The sequence below is a fragment of the Rhipicephalus microplus genome, chromosome 1, assembly GCF_043290135.1.
Source record: "Rhipicephalus microplus isolate Deutch F79 chromosome 1, USDA_Rmic, whole genome shotgun sequence".
Lineage (NCBI taxonomy): Eukaryota > Metazoa > Arthropoda > Arachnida > Ixodida > Ixodidae > Rhipicephalus > Rhipicephalus microplus.
In genome coordinates, this window is record NC_134700.1 from 94,273,744 (window position 1) to 94,287,836 (window position 14,093).

Consider the following 14,093-nt stretch of genomic DNA (forward strand, 5'->3'; position numbering starts at 1 on the left):
AGTGACATATCAAGCTTCCTCAGTCGTGCTTCGCATATCATCGATTGCCACTGTACGTGGGATCTGCCAATTTTGTTACATGACACGCATGTCCCGATTTCAAGTTAGGGTATGTCGCTTGTGTTCTCCATGCAATCATGTCATATACCATACCAGTTTTGCAACATATGTCATGTGAACGAATCCACCGCAATAGCAGCAGGACAATGAAATATAAATCATGACATTCATGGCATACATGTCACAATTTTCATGTTATGATTAGTCAAATATGATCGTCATACAGTGATGTTATGCCATGCTCAGTTTAGTATCGATACCATTATGAATCGGCCAGGAGAGCTAAAAGTCGTAGGCGGCTAGAGATAGATAGATAGATAGATAGATAGATAGATAGATAGATAGATAGATAGATAGATATATAGATAGATAGATATGATCAGTCGCCGAAGTCCGCTAAGAAACGCTTCGCAATTCAAAAGCGCGCCAGGGAAGCCAAAGATCATAGCAAGAGGGACTTTAAAAGCAGTTCCTGCGTGCGGGACGCGGCTCCTTTAATATGGATGGATGGATTGATATGGCTGTACCCTTTAAATCGGGTGGCGGCTAACACCACCTAGCCGTAATGCTTAGCAAACGAAAAACTAGATTTATTTTTTTTTCCTTTGAATAGTGAAGTTGAGGACTGGTACTTTGCAGTGAAGGGTTCAATTTTCACTCGTGCCTTGACTTTAGCCACCAATTAGATAACCTTCTTCTAGTTAATTCTACCCACATGAAGTCTATTTTGCCCTCCCCAGTGCTTTGAAAAACTCTGCGCCATCATCCTGAACTATTGGACGCGAGGCCCACCACTGGAGAAACGGGCGCTGCAGTCGTTGTGACATACAGGGTTAGGTCACGTGATCTCAATCTGCTCTGGTAAGCGAAGCGCACGGTTGAATGCGTCGCTTTCAAACGCGATTTCTAGGCTTTTCTGCCTTTGAAAAGCGTTCTTTAGCGCGGGCTTCATGTGAGCAGACTCCGAGAGAGTACACATTGTGGGAGAGTGCAGTCAAACTCACCGGCGGCATGGTACTCTACTGCTCCGTGTCATAGTGCTCTACGTACGCGAGGGAGCCAGGCGTGAGCTTTCACTCTTACCCCAAAGAAAAACAACTGCTCAACACATGGCTTATAAAGCTTCGAATGGTCAAGGAACCAAGCTCCTACGCACGTGTGTGCAGCAAGCGCTTCCACGAAGAAGACTTTGTTTACGTAGTGGGAGCGCGAATGTTCGGTGAGTAGTAGACGACGTGCGACGATCTTTCACGTACTACAGTGTTCAACGAGTGATACGTGATACGCAATGCTTGGAGCGTATGCCGGCTACTTCTATTTACGCCACTGGTGAGCAGTAGGTGATCGCCGAGGGACGGAATGCTGGCACAATGCATCGGAAGGACTCGCACTTTCGTGCGATTCAGAAATGCTAGCTGGGAGTCCCCAGTGCTTACCGGTGGCGCAAGAATTATCGCGTTTCAATCGCTGTGCACTGTTCGTTGGCCGTAAACCGCTAGCATAACGTGTTTCTTCCGCGGCAGTGTAGAAAAAGCGCTGCCTTGAAGCCGGAGCTGTGCTGTCGAAGAACTTACCGGTGCGCCCGTTGGATCGTCCGTGTACTGAGCGTCGCCAAATCCGGAAGCAACAGAGGGGTTAATTTTTTTTTTTTTTTATTAGTCAGCTACGTGGTGCCACGCTTGTCAAACAGTGTACTTATGCTCGTAGAGTGTGCACGTCACTTCGATGCTTCGAATGAGTACTTGGAATTATTTCTGAGGTTCTGTTCGAGTATCCTTACTGAGGCGCTGCCAACAATGAGTTAATACTTAAGTCTTTTCGTTTTATTTGTTAAAAAGCAATTTATAATACGAAACTGCATTAAAGCTCGTGAATTAGTAGTCAATAATATGTGGGGTTTAACGTCCCGAAACCTCCATATGATTATGAGAGACGCCGTAATAGAGGGCTCCGGAAATTTCGACCACCTGGGGTTCTTTAACGTGCACCCAAATCTGAGCACACGGGCAATTAGTAGTCAAGCTTAAGTGCGAAGATTTGTGTTTATTTCAGCTTTTTTTTCTAATTATTGCATCGTGTGTACTTTGGTAACAGGGTTTACAAAAGGATATTGACTGCTCCAGGAAGATGCACAAGTGTGATCATATTAAAATTATTCGTTATATTTTTCAATACATTGTGTTTAGGGTGCTACGTGCCAAGTCGAATAAAGGTGTGGGCATTTGTAAGGTCAGCATGGCTTTGAGTCACTTGAGTAGACGCGGTTAGCATCTGTCAGCATCCTGCATCGTACGCATAGGGCAGTTTTCACTTCCTAGGTCTGAAATTTACTTATGTGTGGCTTATGCAGATCTTTTCAGGTGACTAAAATGCTGTTAACAAGACAAGAATACAGTAAAATTTATTTTATCAATCACAATTAATTCTGAGACAAAGATTTGCTACAGACTGTGGTTACTTCTGTAAGCTTTTATGTTAAGGAGACAGGGTGTGAAAACACGGACACAAGAGAGAAGGCAAGACCCCAAAAATGCCTTACCATAAGACATCACAGATACCAAGGGCGTTTATGGTGTCTTGACTTCTCTCTTGTGTACGGGTTTGCTTGCCCTGTCTCTTTAGCATGAATACTAACCAACTAGCTCAGCCCTCTGTTATTATAGCCTTTTGTAAGTTGTTCACTGTTTCTATGAAACAATTGAACATCACCATATGCCCTCAAAATCAAAGCTTTTATAGTCCTGCTTGGTTATGCTAATAAACGAGTTTTGATTTTCAGTTTGTATAAACCGCATTCTAACAGGACGTTTGAGGTGCATATATCTGACTGAGGTGAGGTAGGAGCAGCGTGTGCCTCTTGTTTTAGCATACTTGGTCCCACATAAACGTATTACCGTTTGCAGAAAGCATAAATGACAAGTTGTGAACAAACAAAAATGAGGTACTTTATTTATTGCCAAATGCACTAGGTAGCAAGATGAAACAATGCTCCTCAGACTTCAAAACTTTCAGATCTGAAGAAAACTTTTATTAACATACATGGTCATGAATTTATATCTTCTTGGATTATTTGCATATATTTTAATGCGCAGTGCCGATGTACACATTGCCTTGCGAGAGTTAATTACTGCATAATAGCTTTACTGTAGACATAAAATCATTGTAATGGCTTTAAACAGCGGTATCCTGCACAGCGTATTATCACTGAGTGGTTGACTTGAGTGATATTATGCAAGAGTAAGTGGGTTATAGTTGGCTGAATACTGAGATACTCAAAAAACAGTGCAGACAGCAGGACTACAGTGTTGTCTTTTCGTAGTCCTGTTGTATGTGCTGCTCGTTCAGTTTGTCGAGATATAATGCACATTACATTAAGTGGAAGCAGATTGCAAAAGTGTTGTGGAGGGCAATGTTCATGAGTATTCAAAGTAACAACTTGTAATTTAACACATATGATAGGAAATAACTTATAATAAATTCAGCTTAGTTTTCTGCGGTGTCTTGAAGCTGAAGTGTATCACATACAATTTTGTAAACAAGTTTGCATATTTTTAACGTGAACTCTCAACATGCAAGAGCCCCGATGTGGCAGTTACATTTGTGTGAAAAGTTAAAGTGGCTGCAAGTAAATAATGACATGAAAGACGCATTCATAATGCACACTGTTGCAGTGCTTGCAGTAAGTAGTGACCGCATAAGACAGGAAGGTCTGTGTGACATTGTAAAAGTTTGTGAAATGTGACAGCAGCCTAAGGTAGATGGAGTAAACAACACAACTTAAAGTGTGCTACTTTTGCTTGTTTGATTGTCCCTTTTATTAGGGGACATTTATAATGTAGCTTGACACGAATAGTGAAAAAAAATTGGACGCATCTTTCTTTTAGTTGCAGCAGATGTGCCATTGGTGACGGTACATCCCACCCCCAAGCCCCCTGCAGATACTTTAAACGTCCATGCACAACCATCTGAATATGAGATTCAGCAGAGCTTGGGCACATCCGCCTTCAGTGACCACCAAGATGTTAACAATGAAGATGGCCTGGAAGGTTAGTTTGATGGTCCTATTGCTACCTGACTCATGTTCAATTTTTCGCACAACACAGTTTTAACAATCTTGTGCTTTAGATGTTCCTGCTGCAGCGCTTGCCTTCAGAAGAGAAATTGGAATTGAAGTTAACACCCTTGATACTGCGAGACATCAACCACTCAGCATAGCACATGTAAAAACACAAAAAGACCTAAGTGTAATCACCGGTCTTCCATGCTACCAGCTACTTTATAATATTTGTGATGTGTACACTGACAGCCGTATGCTTATGCAGTCAAAAAGCTTTTGCCTATGCAACGAAGATGCAGTGCTAGTGACTATGATGAAGCTCCACCACAACGTGCCATTTTCACTAATTGGGGTACTTTTTGGCATTATTCGCACTACAGCAGCAGATGTATTCAAAGCAACAATTGCAACCCTAGCAGAAATACTGCAAACCGCAGTATTCTGGCCAAGCAAAGAGGCGGTTGTCGACAACCTCACCGTCCATTTTAAGGAATACCCAAATGTGCGAGCAGTTTTGGACTGGACAAAAATCTCACTGCAAAGACCAAAGGATCTGGAGTCACAGCTACTCACGTACAGCTGGTACAAGGGTACCTATACAGCTAAGGTTTTAGTCTGTGAAAACACCTGGAGGCCATATGAGCTTTCTGAGCAAGGCATATGGTGGAAGTGCATCAGATTCCTTTATTACAATGGAAAGTAAAATTCTTCAGAAGTTTTTGCCTTCTATAGATAGTGTAATGGTTGACAAGGACTTTCTGACCGATGAACTCTGCCTTCAAAACCATGTAACCATGGTTCGCCCTCCATTTTTAAGCAAAAAGAAACAGCTTACACAGCATGAAGCTCAACAAAAACCAGATCATTGCAGCTGGCCCGCGTTCATATAGAACGTGCCATTCAGCGTATGAAAGTGTTCAAAATTCTGTCGGGAAAACTTGGCACTGAGCTTTCCCCATGCATTGATGATATTTTAACCGTCATTGCAGGAATTGTTAATTTGTCAAAACCAATTTTCAGTGCTGAGAAGTTCTTGTATGAGTGAAATAGCTTTGTGACATGCCTAAAAGGGGCATTACATCCTCATCAGTGTCAGGGTGCCACCAGTTCACTTGAAAGGCCAGTAATGCAGCAACATGTTATGCATGCACCGAGAACAGTTTCAGTGTTTTGCATTGCTTCTCAACCATGCCCAATACGCTTCAGGAGAGCTACAGCTGGGATATAATTTTTTCTGTTTGACTTTTTATGGAGAGTTCTTGTCTGTATTTCTTTTTTTTTTCATATGTATTTTTTGTTTTTCAGTATTGTTTATGCGAATATACTTCACATGTAACTTTGAATATCTGCTTTGATTATATGTGCATATTTTTTTCTTTTTTTATCTTTGTTATGCTCATGTATTTTTCTTTCACTCTTTGCTGATTTTTTTAAACATATACATGTACTCAGTAATATGAATTATCAAGACAGTACAAACGAACACTGAAGCAAAATGGGTATACTAAAGGTACACGACTTGAAAACTTTGCGGTTGGCTCTCGAGATGCATAATTTGCTTAAGAATGACACTACCTTTTCACTCACTTAAAACGAGCCTCAAAAATATCCGCCATATACATTTCACCATGTTAGCTACAGGAATAACAGGATCAGGACAAACTATGGTTCACAAACGTTGCACTATCAGATTACAACACCCTTGAACAACAACACAAAGGTATAGAAAAAATAATAAGAATTTACAAATCGGAAAAATAAAGCACCAAATAAGTCAACTACTTCTTTCATAGTCTTTTTTTTCTGTGCATATTGCCTGCTATTTGTGTTCAATGATTTTCGTCCTCAACAATGATACGCTTGATTTTATATTTACCTATATGTACTCAAAGTTGTACGTGAACTATTACTTCTTTTATGTAAGTTTTCAGTCGCTTCCGTTGTTTTCAGTGCTTGTGTGCAAACTGTTGTTTCAAGTGGGAGGGCCTCGTCAGGTGTCAATGCCTTTAGTCCTCTCCTTCTGAAGTGTAACATTCTGCACTTGAATAAAATCAATTCAGTTCAATACTTATTTCACTGTTTGCTGATTTGTGTTTTCTTACCAGTATTACCTATAATACTTTGCTTCTCAAGAAAGGACGTCAAATGTTTCTGTTGCACGAATGTGCAGTAGTAGTGCTATCATGTGCTTACACTTGTGCTGCCTATATGAAGATAAAAGAAAACAGTATTAAATTGCAAAGACTTTACTACCAGTACTTTTCTGAATGAATTTAAAGGGGCAGTGGCGTAGCCAAAGGAGGGGGAACCCCCCCCCCCCCCAAAAAAATTTTCAATTTCGCTTGCTTATATATACACGCACACATACAAACTCACACACAAACATACGTAAAGTATGGTTGAAACACCCACCCCTGAAGAATATTTCTGGCTACGCCCCTGTAGAGGTCTCAATATCCCTTGATTGCAAATATTTTATTGACGATAATTTACCCTTACCCTGCTTTGCAAGAGCATGATGCCGCTGTCACCTGTCTTTCCTTTACTGTAATTTCCAGCTCGTGAGGGTCCTTGTTTACAGATGATGTCTGCAGAATTAGCCCAGCCAGTGTCACTTCTTCTTCTTTACGCTGTTTTACGCTGCAGGCGACAACGTGGCCAGCTTCAAATACCGATTCACCTTCTTGTAGCAGACGCGATGTGTCGTACTGCTTGTCCATGAAGCTGTAAACGCTGGACACTGGTGTTTTCACTGAAACATAAAATAGCAATTAGATCACGGTAAACTACACCTTGCAGCACGTTAGTGCATTCGAATGCGCAAAGTAATTCGGCCGGCTTGTACACGGTGAATTTGTTATCGCAATCGATCCCTATCAGCACCGTATTTTTGTATCGCAATTGGCCCCTTTGTGTAAGCTGGGAAATGGAGTCAATCGTTGAGAACTTTCGTCCCGATGTGGCTCGATGGCGATCGAAAATGCACCGTGTGACAACCGTAGAAGCTTCAAGCAATAAAAAGCAAGAGCTTAATATCAAAATCGGGCCGCAGACAAACTTCTGTTCACGTAGAATGTTATCTAGCTACAACTCTGAATGAAGCGCACGCGTGCACACGGCTCTCGATCGTGCGTTTTCCTCCAATCATATCAGAAAGATTGCGGCTGCATGCAGCTGTAAGCGTGTTTGGTTGCCTCATACCAAGCGGATAAACCGCATGCGTCGTACTTTATAAGACTATGTGTAATAAACACGAGCGTAAATTTGCGCATACCATTTCTTTGTCGAGTCAACTGCGGCACGCTTTTATATACACACCGACAATGAATGAAGTTATACGCAGGACGCATTTCTTGCACCAAAATATGTCTGTCGCAAGCACACCCTAAAGCCCATATATGATGGTAAGCTTCAATTCGATACAATACGGTTGTTTACCTTTCAGAAAAGCAGGGCGCTCGGTCCCCGTGGCTTCCATGTCGGTGGCCATAGCAGACGGCGCCAGCAGTCGGGGCGTAGTCTAATGTAATATTTTTTCGGAGCAGTTATTGTCCATCTCGTGCAGTCCGGGACGGAGCCACAGCAGTATTTTACCGAATATATCTGTGTAAAATTCAATAATAATAAAGAAAAAAGGAGATGCGGAAGCGGCTGTGGCCTGAACGCAAGTGGCCTGGCGGAGCACTCCAACCCTGCATGTCACAGGGAAACCTCCGCATGACGGCGCCACGGTATGTCCTCGCGCCCAATAGGGTGAAGCCCTTTACAGAACATTATTCAGCACTATTTGACTACAGCGCCCCCGCTACGGGAAATGCCAAACAACGTTTCTAGAGCTACGTAAGTCCCAAAACTAAGCTAAGTTGCACGGCGCCACCGCTGCCAGAGACAAATGTCGCGCTGCTGTCGCATCCGGATTCATTGACTGCATGCTCGCTCGTGTCACTCCCGTAACCTCCGTCGGCTGTGCATGTTGCAGTGCGTTGCTATACGTGGAGGCTTTTTTTTCTGTGTGAACAGTTTTGTGCTTCAGCGTGCCCTGTTCAGCTTTGTATGTGTTGCATGTTTTCATCATTGCTACACGTTGCGTTCCCGGCTGTACGAGCGGCTAAAGGAAATGGGAGACATGTACCACGACATTTCTTCTGTGCCCCGCGTGTACCTGAGCAGCAAGGGCATGAGACCACACTATTCCTCGTGTGAATAAGAAACTGCCCAGCACATCACGTGTTTGTGATATACACTACCATGAGGAGGACATCCTGAAGAATTTCACTCACGTCATCAATGATAAGAAAGTACGAATTGCCAGCGGAAAGAGGGGCGTCGTCGAAGGATGCGTTCCACGGATATTCCCGAATTCGCCCACATTCGCCCGAATTCGTCCGAATTCGCCCACAAAAAAAAGCGAAAGCTGCCCAATGGAAGTGGGGTACTTCCCAGAATATCATCGGCGAAAAAGAATAGAACACCTCCGATCACTCAGCTCGAAGATAGTGAAATAAGTCCCGACATGCCATCCACGAGTGGCGTCAGTTCGCTTCAAGACATGGAAAACATTTGTTTGCCTGCTGCATGCTCGAGGAACGTCGTTGAAAATGGCGAGACAAGGCGTCTTGTGTTGTTTCTAGTGTCGAAAGAAGAAAAAGGAGCGCTATTTGAGGCGAAATTCGTAATCATCGCAGAAGACATGACAGTCATCATTAGCAGCCATCGTCATCGATCAGCCAAGTCGGCCGGCTATGCAGATACCATCACCCAATTGCCCGAACTTTTGGAGGACATAGAAAAGCTAAAAGTGTGTTCGTGTTGTCCCAGTGTGGCAACAGACATCCTCGAGAGTAATTACTACGAAATGCTCACCAAGAGCACATAGCGCGGTACCTGCCCGAAGCTTTGGCTTCAGCTGTGTTAACAAGTTTCATTATAGGAACTCAAGAAGTTGGAGAGGGAAAAATATGCTCTAGAAAAGTGCTGCACACGCGTCTTTTCAACGGTCTAAGTTGCTAAAGAATGTGACTGACATGAAAAAAAGAAACTGACTGACTACAGAACCAGACAAAAGCCACTGGATTGCGCCAAGTAATTGTAATCTATTTTAAGGCACAAATAACACAGTCACAAGAAGGAATACAAGACATAGTAATTGGGTTTTTCGCGCCTAATAATTAATTGCAAACGTACACCAACTAGCAACTTACGGAAAGACTCGTATGTTATGCGATATATATATATATATATATATATATATATATATATATATATATATATATATGGGAAGAGAGGAAACACAACTTAGTGGTTGTCCTAATTTCATTACCAATGGTTTTGACCGGTGGACCGGTCTTCGTCAGGGTTTGTCCATATATATATAGCAGAAGCTTGTATATATTGTAGTGGGGAATTCACAAGGCACTGACTAGTGCGACCATCTCTCGCTGAGTGAATTTCCTAAGCCGACTACAGTTAAACTACGGAGCTTTGTGGGCCTGTGCTCCTATTTTCGTCGGTTTGTCCGGAACATTGCTTCTATCATCGCTCCACTCACCAAACTCCTTGCTGGCCCTGCAGATCTTTCAAATTGGAGAGCAGCCTGTGACGAATCCTTCGCAACACTGCGCCAACTCCTTACCTCACCACCCGTACTGCGTCATTACGACCCTACTGCGCCGACCGACGTACACACGGATGCAAGTGGCGTCGGCCTTGGTGCAGTACTCGCGCAACGCAAACCAGGTTTTACGGAGTATGTGGTCGCCTATGCCAGCCGCGCCCTCACTAAGGCAGAAGCCCAACTATTCTGTTACGGAAAAAGAGTGCCTGGCGATTGTGTGGGCGTTAAACAAGTTTTGCCCCTATTTGTACAGCCAAACTTTTGATGTGGTAACGGACCATCACGCACTCTGTTGGTTGGCTTCACTGAAAATCCTTCTGGTCGCCCCGGACGTTGGGCTCTACGCCTCCAGGAATTCGACATACGCGTCGTCTACCGATCGGGGCGAAAGCACTCTGACGCAGATGCGCTTTCACGATCACCCTTGAAATTTGATGATACGGAGATATCAGCCCTTGACCTTCCCCTCTCTGTCGGCAGCATCACAGACGTTTCATCCGAACAGTGGAAAGACCCATGGATGATTGTGTTGTATTTGTTTCGTTTGTAACGCCAGCAAAACCAGCTGCGCGTGCACCTTTCGTTTGGGCCCTGTGCGCCTTCATTCTCCCTCTTTCCCTCCTCCCTTCACTCTCTCCTAATGCCAATGTATATAACCACGCTGCGGACAATAAACGCAGCCGTTGACTGCCCCACCTTCGTCCTTGCTGCTTCGCTGCGCGCGCCTGTGATACTACAAATTGTCTCGCTTTTGAATATGCTTTCTGACGCATCAACTTCCGGATACCCGCGTGCTCTTCGCCGCCAAGCAACGCATTTCGCCATACGGGATGGCCTGTTATACCGTCATAACTATATCAAGTGGTGGGTCGTAAATGGCTGCTAGTCATACCCAGCCGTACGCGCTCTGATATTTGCCAATATTTTCATGCTGAGCCGCAACACGCACACGCCGGTGTGCTAAAGACGTATGAGCAGATCCGCCAACGTTACTACTGGTGGGGTATGTATACGATTGTACGCAAACACATTCACTCATGTTCCCTGTGTCAGCAGCGCAAGACATTTCCTCATTCACCCGGTCAACTGCAGCCTTTACCATGTCCTGTGCGCCGAGTGACCGTGTTGGGATTGACCTATACGGCCCGCTACGATGCTCTGTTGGTGGTATTCGATGGGTGATAGTAGCTGCCGACCATCTGACAAGGTACGCCGAAACGGCAGCGCTACCTTCGGCTGGTGCTCGTGACGTTGCAACCTTCATCTTGCATCGGTTTGTTCTTCATCATGTGCACCACGAGAGCTCCTGAATGACAGGGGCCACATATTTTTGTCCGAAGTTCTGCAGCAGCTCTTACATTCATGCCGTACTGTACACCGCACATCAACAGCCTACCACCCTCAGACGAACGGCCTCACGGAATGTTTCAATAGAACTCTCGGAGACATGCTCGCTATGTATATTGATTCCAACCACTCCAATTGGAACGCTGTCCTTCCTTTCGTGACGTGTGTCTACAATACGGGGATTCAATGAACAACGGGCTTTTCTCCATTTTTGCTTTTATATGGTCGTGACCCATGCAGCACACTCGACACAATTCTGCCATACAATCCTGATGCCTCCGAGTTCAGCTCAATTTCCGGAATGGCCGAACATGCCTAAGAGTGTCGTCAGCTTGCACGGTCCTTCACAGCCGATAATCAAGCCCTCCAAAAAGATCGCCATGACCGTGAACTTGTTCAGGGCACTTTCCCTGTCGGTTCTCTTGTGTGGCTCCGACTGCCTTTCCACTCTCCTGGACTGACTCCCAAGCTTGCACCGAAGTATGCTGGCCCTTACCGCGTCATACAGCACCCTTCTTCTGTCACCTATATGATTGAACCACTCAAGCCGTCCACGGACAAGTGCTGCCTTGGTCGTGAGACGGTCCACGTCAGTCACCTCAAGCCCTGCTACGACCCTCCTGTCCCCACTTTGGAAGGGAGTTTAATAGCGACTCCAGGTAGTAGGCAGGCAGCGGGTACGGACAGAAATGAGCGAGCAGTTCAGCGTCTGCAGCTCGTGCACACACCCCCGCTTCGCACTCAGAGAGAGATGGTCCCAGTCAGTGCCTTGCGAATTCCCCACTATAATATAGTGGAAGTTTATATATATATATATATATATATATATATATATATATATATATAGCGGAAGCTTGTTGCGCCGCTAGTGCCACCAAACCGGAAGCTGGTCTTGCGCCGTGTGACGGGTAGTCTGACGCAGGGAGTTCTGCAACTTACCTAGTTCTATAAACATTGATACCGAAGGCATCAGGCAACGAGGTGCGTTTGCGCTCTAGTCGTGCAACTCAACACTTCTAGTGCACTCTACTATGGTCACTGCTCCGGATCTTGCCAACTACTTCCACATCCTGTACAATGCCCGGGTGTGCACTCAAAATGAAGTCCAAATCATTTTACTGCTTCACGACCACTTGCAGTTAGCCCGTTTTCTATGAGAAGGTATTCAACAGGCGTAAATTATCATGTTCTGCGAACTGTACTCCTGATTCAGGTCTGGGATTTCTAGAGCTAATGCCATATTGCCCCATTTCATGGTCCCCAGCGTGCTTCTTGCCTCCCTTATTCGCATTGATGTCGCCCATGAGTACAGCATACTGTGTCTTGCTCATTGCTGTTTCCATAGTTTCCTAATATTAACTAGAGGGGACACTGTCACTGACATCGTTCAGCAACCATGGGAATGATGGGTAGTACCACGAAGGAAGCATTTTTCCTACCTCCATGGGTAGTGCAGCTAGCCTAGTGCTCACATTTGCCTAGTCTTCGTACTTGCGGACGACGAATCGTACTTACGGCTGTGTTTATTGCTGCGTTTCGGTTTTGTTCTGAAAAAAAATTTCAACTCTTTTGAACTTCGTGACATGATTTAGAAAGTTAAGTCTAAAGGAAGAACGTGGAGAAGCGTAATCGCTGAACATTTGCGGATTTTTGTTTCGTAAAAAAACAGTTCCAAGCCACACGAACACGCACGGAGCCAAAAGCAGGCCAAAAGTACGAAGATCAGACAAATGCGTATACTAATATTACAGTGTATTAGGCTGTGTTCCAATACTCACCGTAGACGGCTAAATAGACAGCTAAATGGACGGCGGTCATCTTAAGTCCTATTCTAATTTTCACGTAGCTGGCAAAATAGACAGCTCCGAGAAGACCGCATCGTAGACAAATACGATGCAGGCTACTTTGCTGTCTAAACAAGATGGCGGCTCATCGAATGACCCAGATAGATCGAATATCGCCGGAATGGTCGTCTGTACACAAGCTCACGCTTTCCCAGACGCTCATTGTGAGTAACGTTTATTTGTTTTTGATTTCAACACAAAATAAGCCAGAAAATACAACTGTTACCTTTGTTTATTGTAGCTTTTCCTTCTCGACACGAGGTGGCGCATAGTCCCGTAAAAGCAGTTTAAATATGTTTCATTTGTCTGACAGCGTGGGCTCGATGCTGTCTTCTAAGCAGTCTTCGTAGACTGTCTACGTGCTGTCTAAGAATTGGAAGGCAGCCCTAGAAGAAGAGTGCCGTACGCGACGTGTTCCAATGGAGGTGAGAGGGTCCCCGCAGCGATGAAGCAGGTTAAGTACAGTCTGGGGGCGCTAGGGGACGCTGCGAGCCACAGGAGCGTGTGTGTCAACACATGCTAGGCTGTCAGTTTGGCTGCTAACACGTGCCCATTTCCTCGTTGCCAGTATTTCTCGCATTGAATAACTCTACTCCTCGCCAGATTGTGCTGTACGTGAGTGAAGAAATTACGATGGTGGTTGCGCTTGTCTGCTGGAATGAGAAAAAAATGGCTGGAAGACGGCAGGACAAGCGAGATGGCGAGATGCTCCAAATTGTAACAGCGGCTACCGGTCATGTAAAGACGCGCGGACTCTTTATTTCAGATGCCGTTAAAGCTGACCGTCGGGAAAAACGGTCGCGGAACATTAAGGGAGATGATCGACTCCTCGACAAGAGCAGCGTTGTTTATGAGTGACAGTTCCAAGCAAGGTTCATCGAGCAAACTTTCAAGACGACTATTGACGCTAAAGTTATTCAGATCCCCAGGGACCTACCACTCTTATCAAAAGATGTTATTCCTACGATTTTTCCCGATCCTCCCAAGTGCCTTTCAAAAGTGCTGCTGAAAAAAATAAAAACGAAAGGATCGCAACCTTAACGATCACATTCTCCCCAAACCGAAGCGAAGACGCGAGAGCAACGCGTTGTCAGAAGTTGAGTCGAACGATGTTGATCAAGGCACTTCAGAAGATGATGTTGCTGAACTGAAATGCCGAAGAATGCCGAAT

The 14,093-nt window shown here is 44.7% G+C and overlaps 1 pseudogene; it reads left to right on the forward strand.

Moving 5' to 3' along the window:
* The first annotated feature begins 911 nt into the window (after positions 1 to 911).
* On the forward strand, positions 912 to 6,188 carry LOC119178372 (uncharacterized; annotated as a pseudogene).
* The last annotated feature ends 7,905 nt before the right edge of the window (positions 6,189 to 14,093 follow it).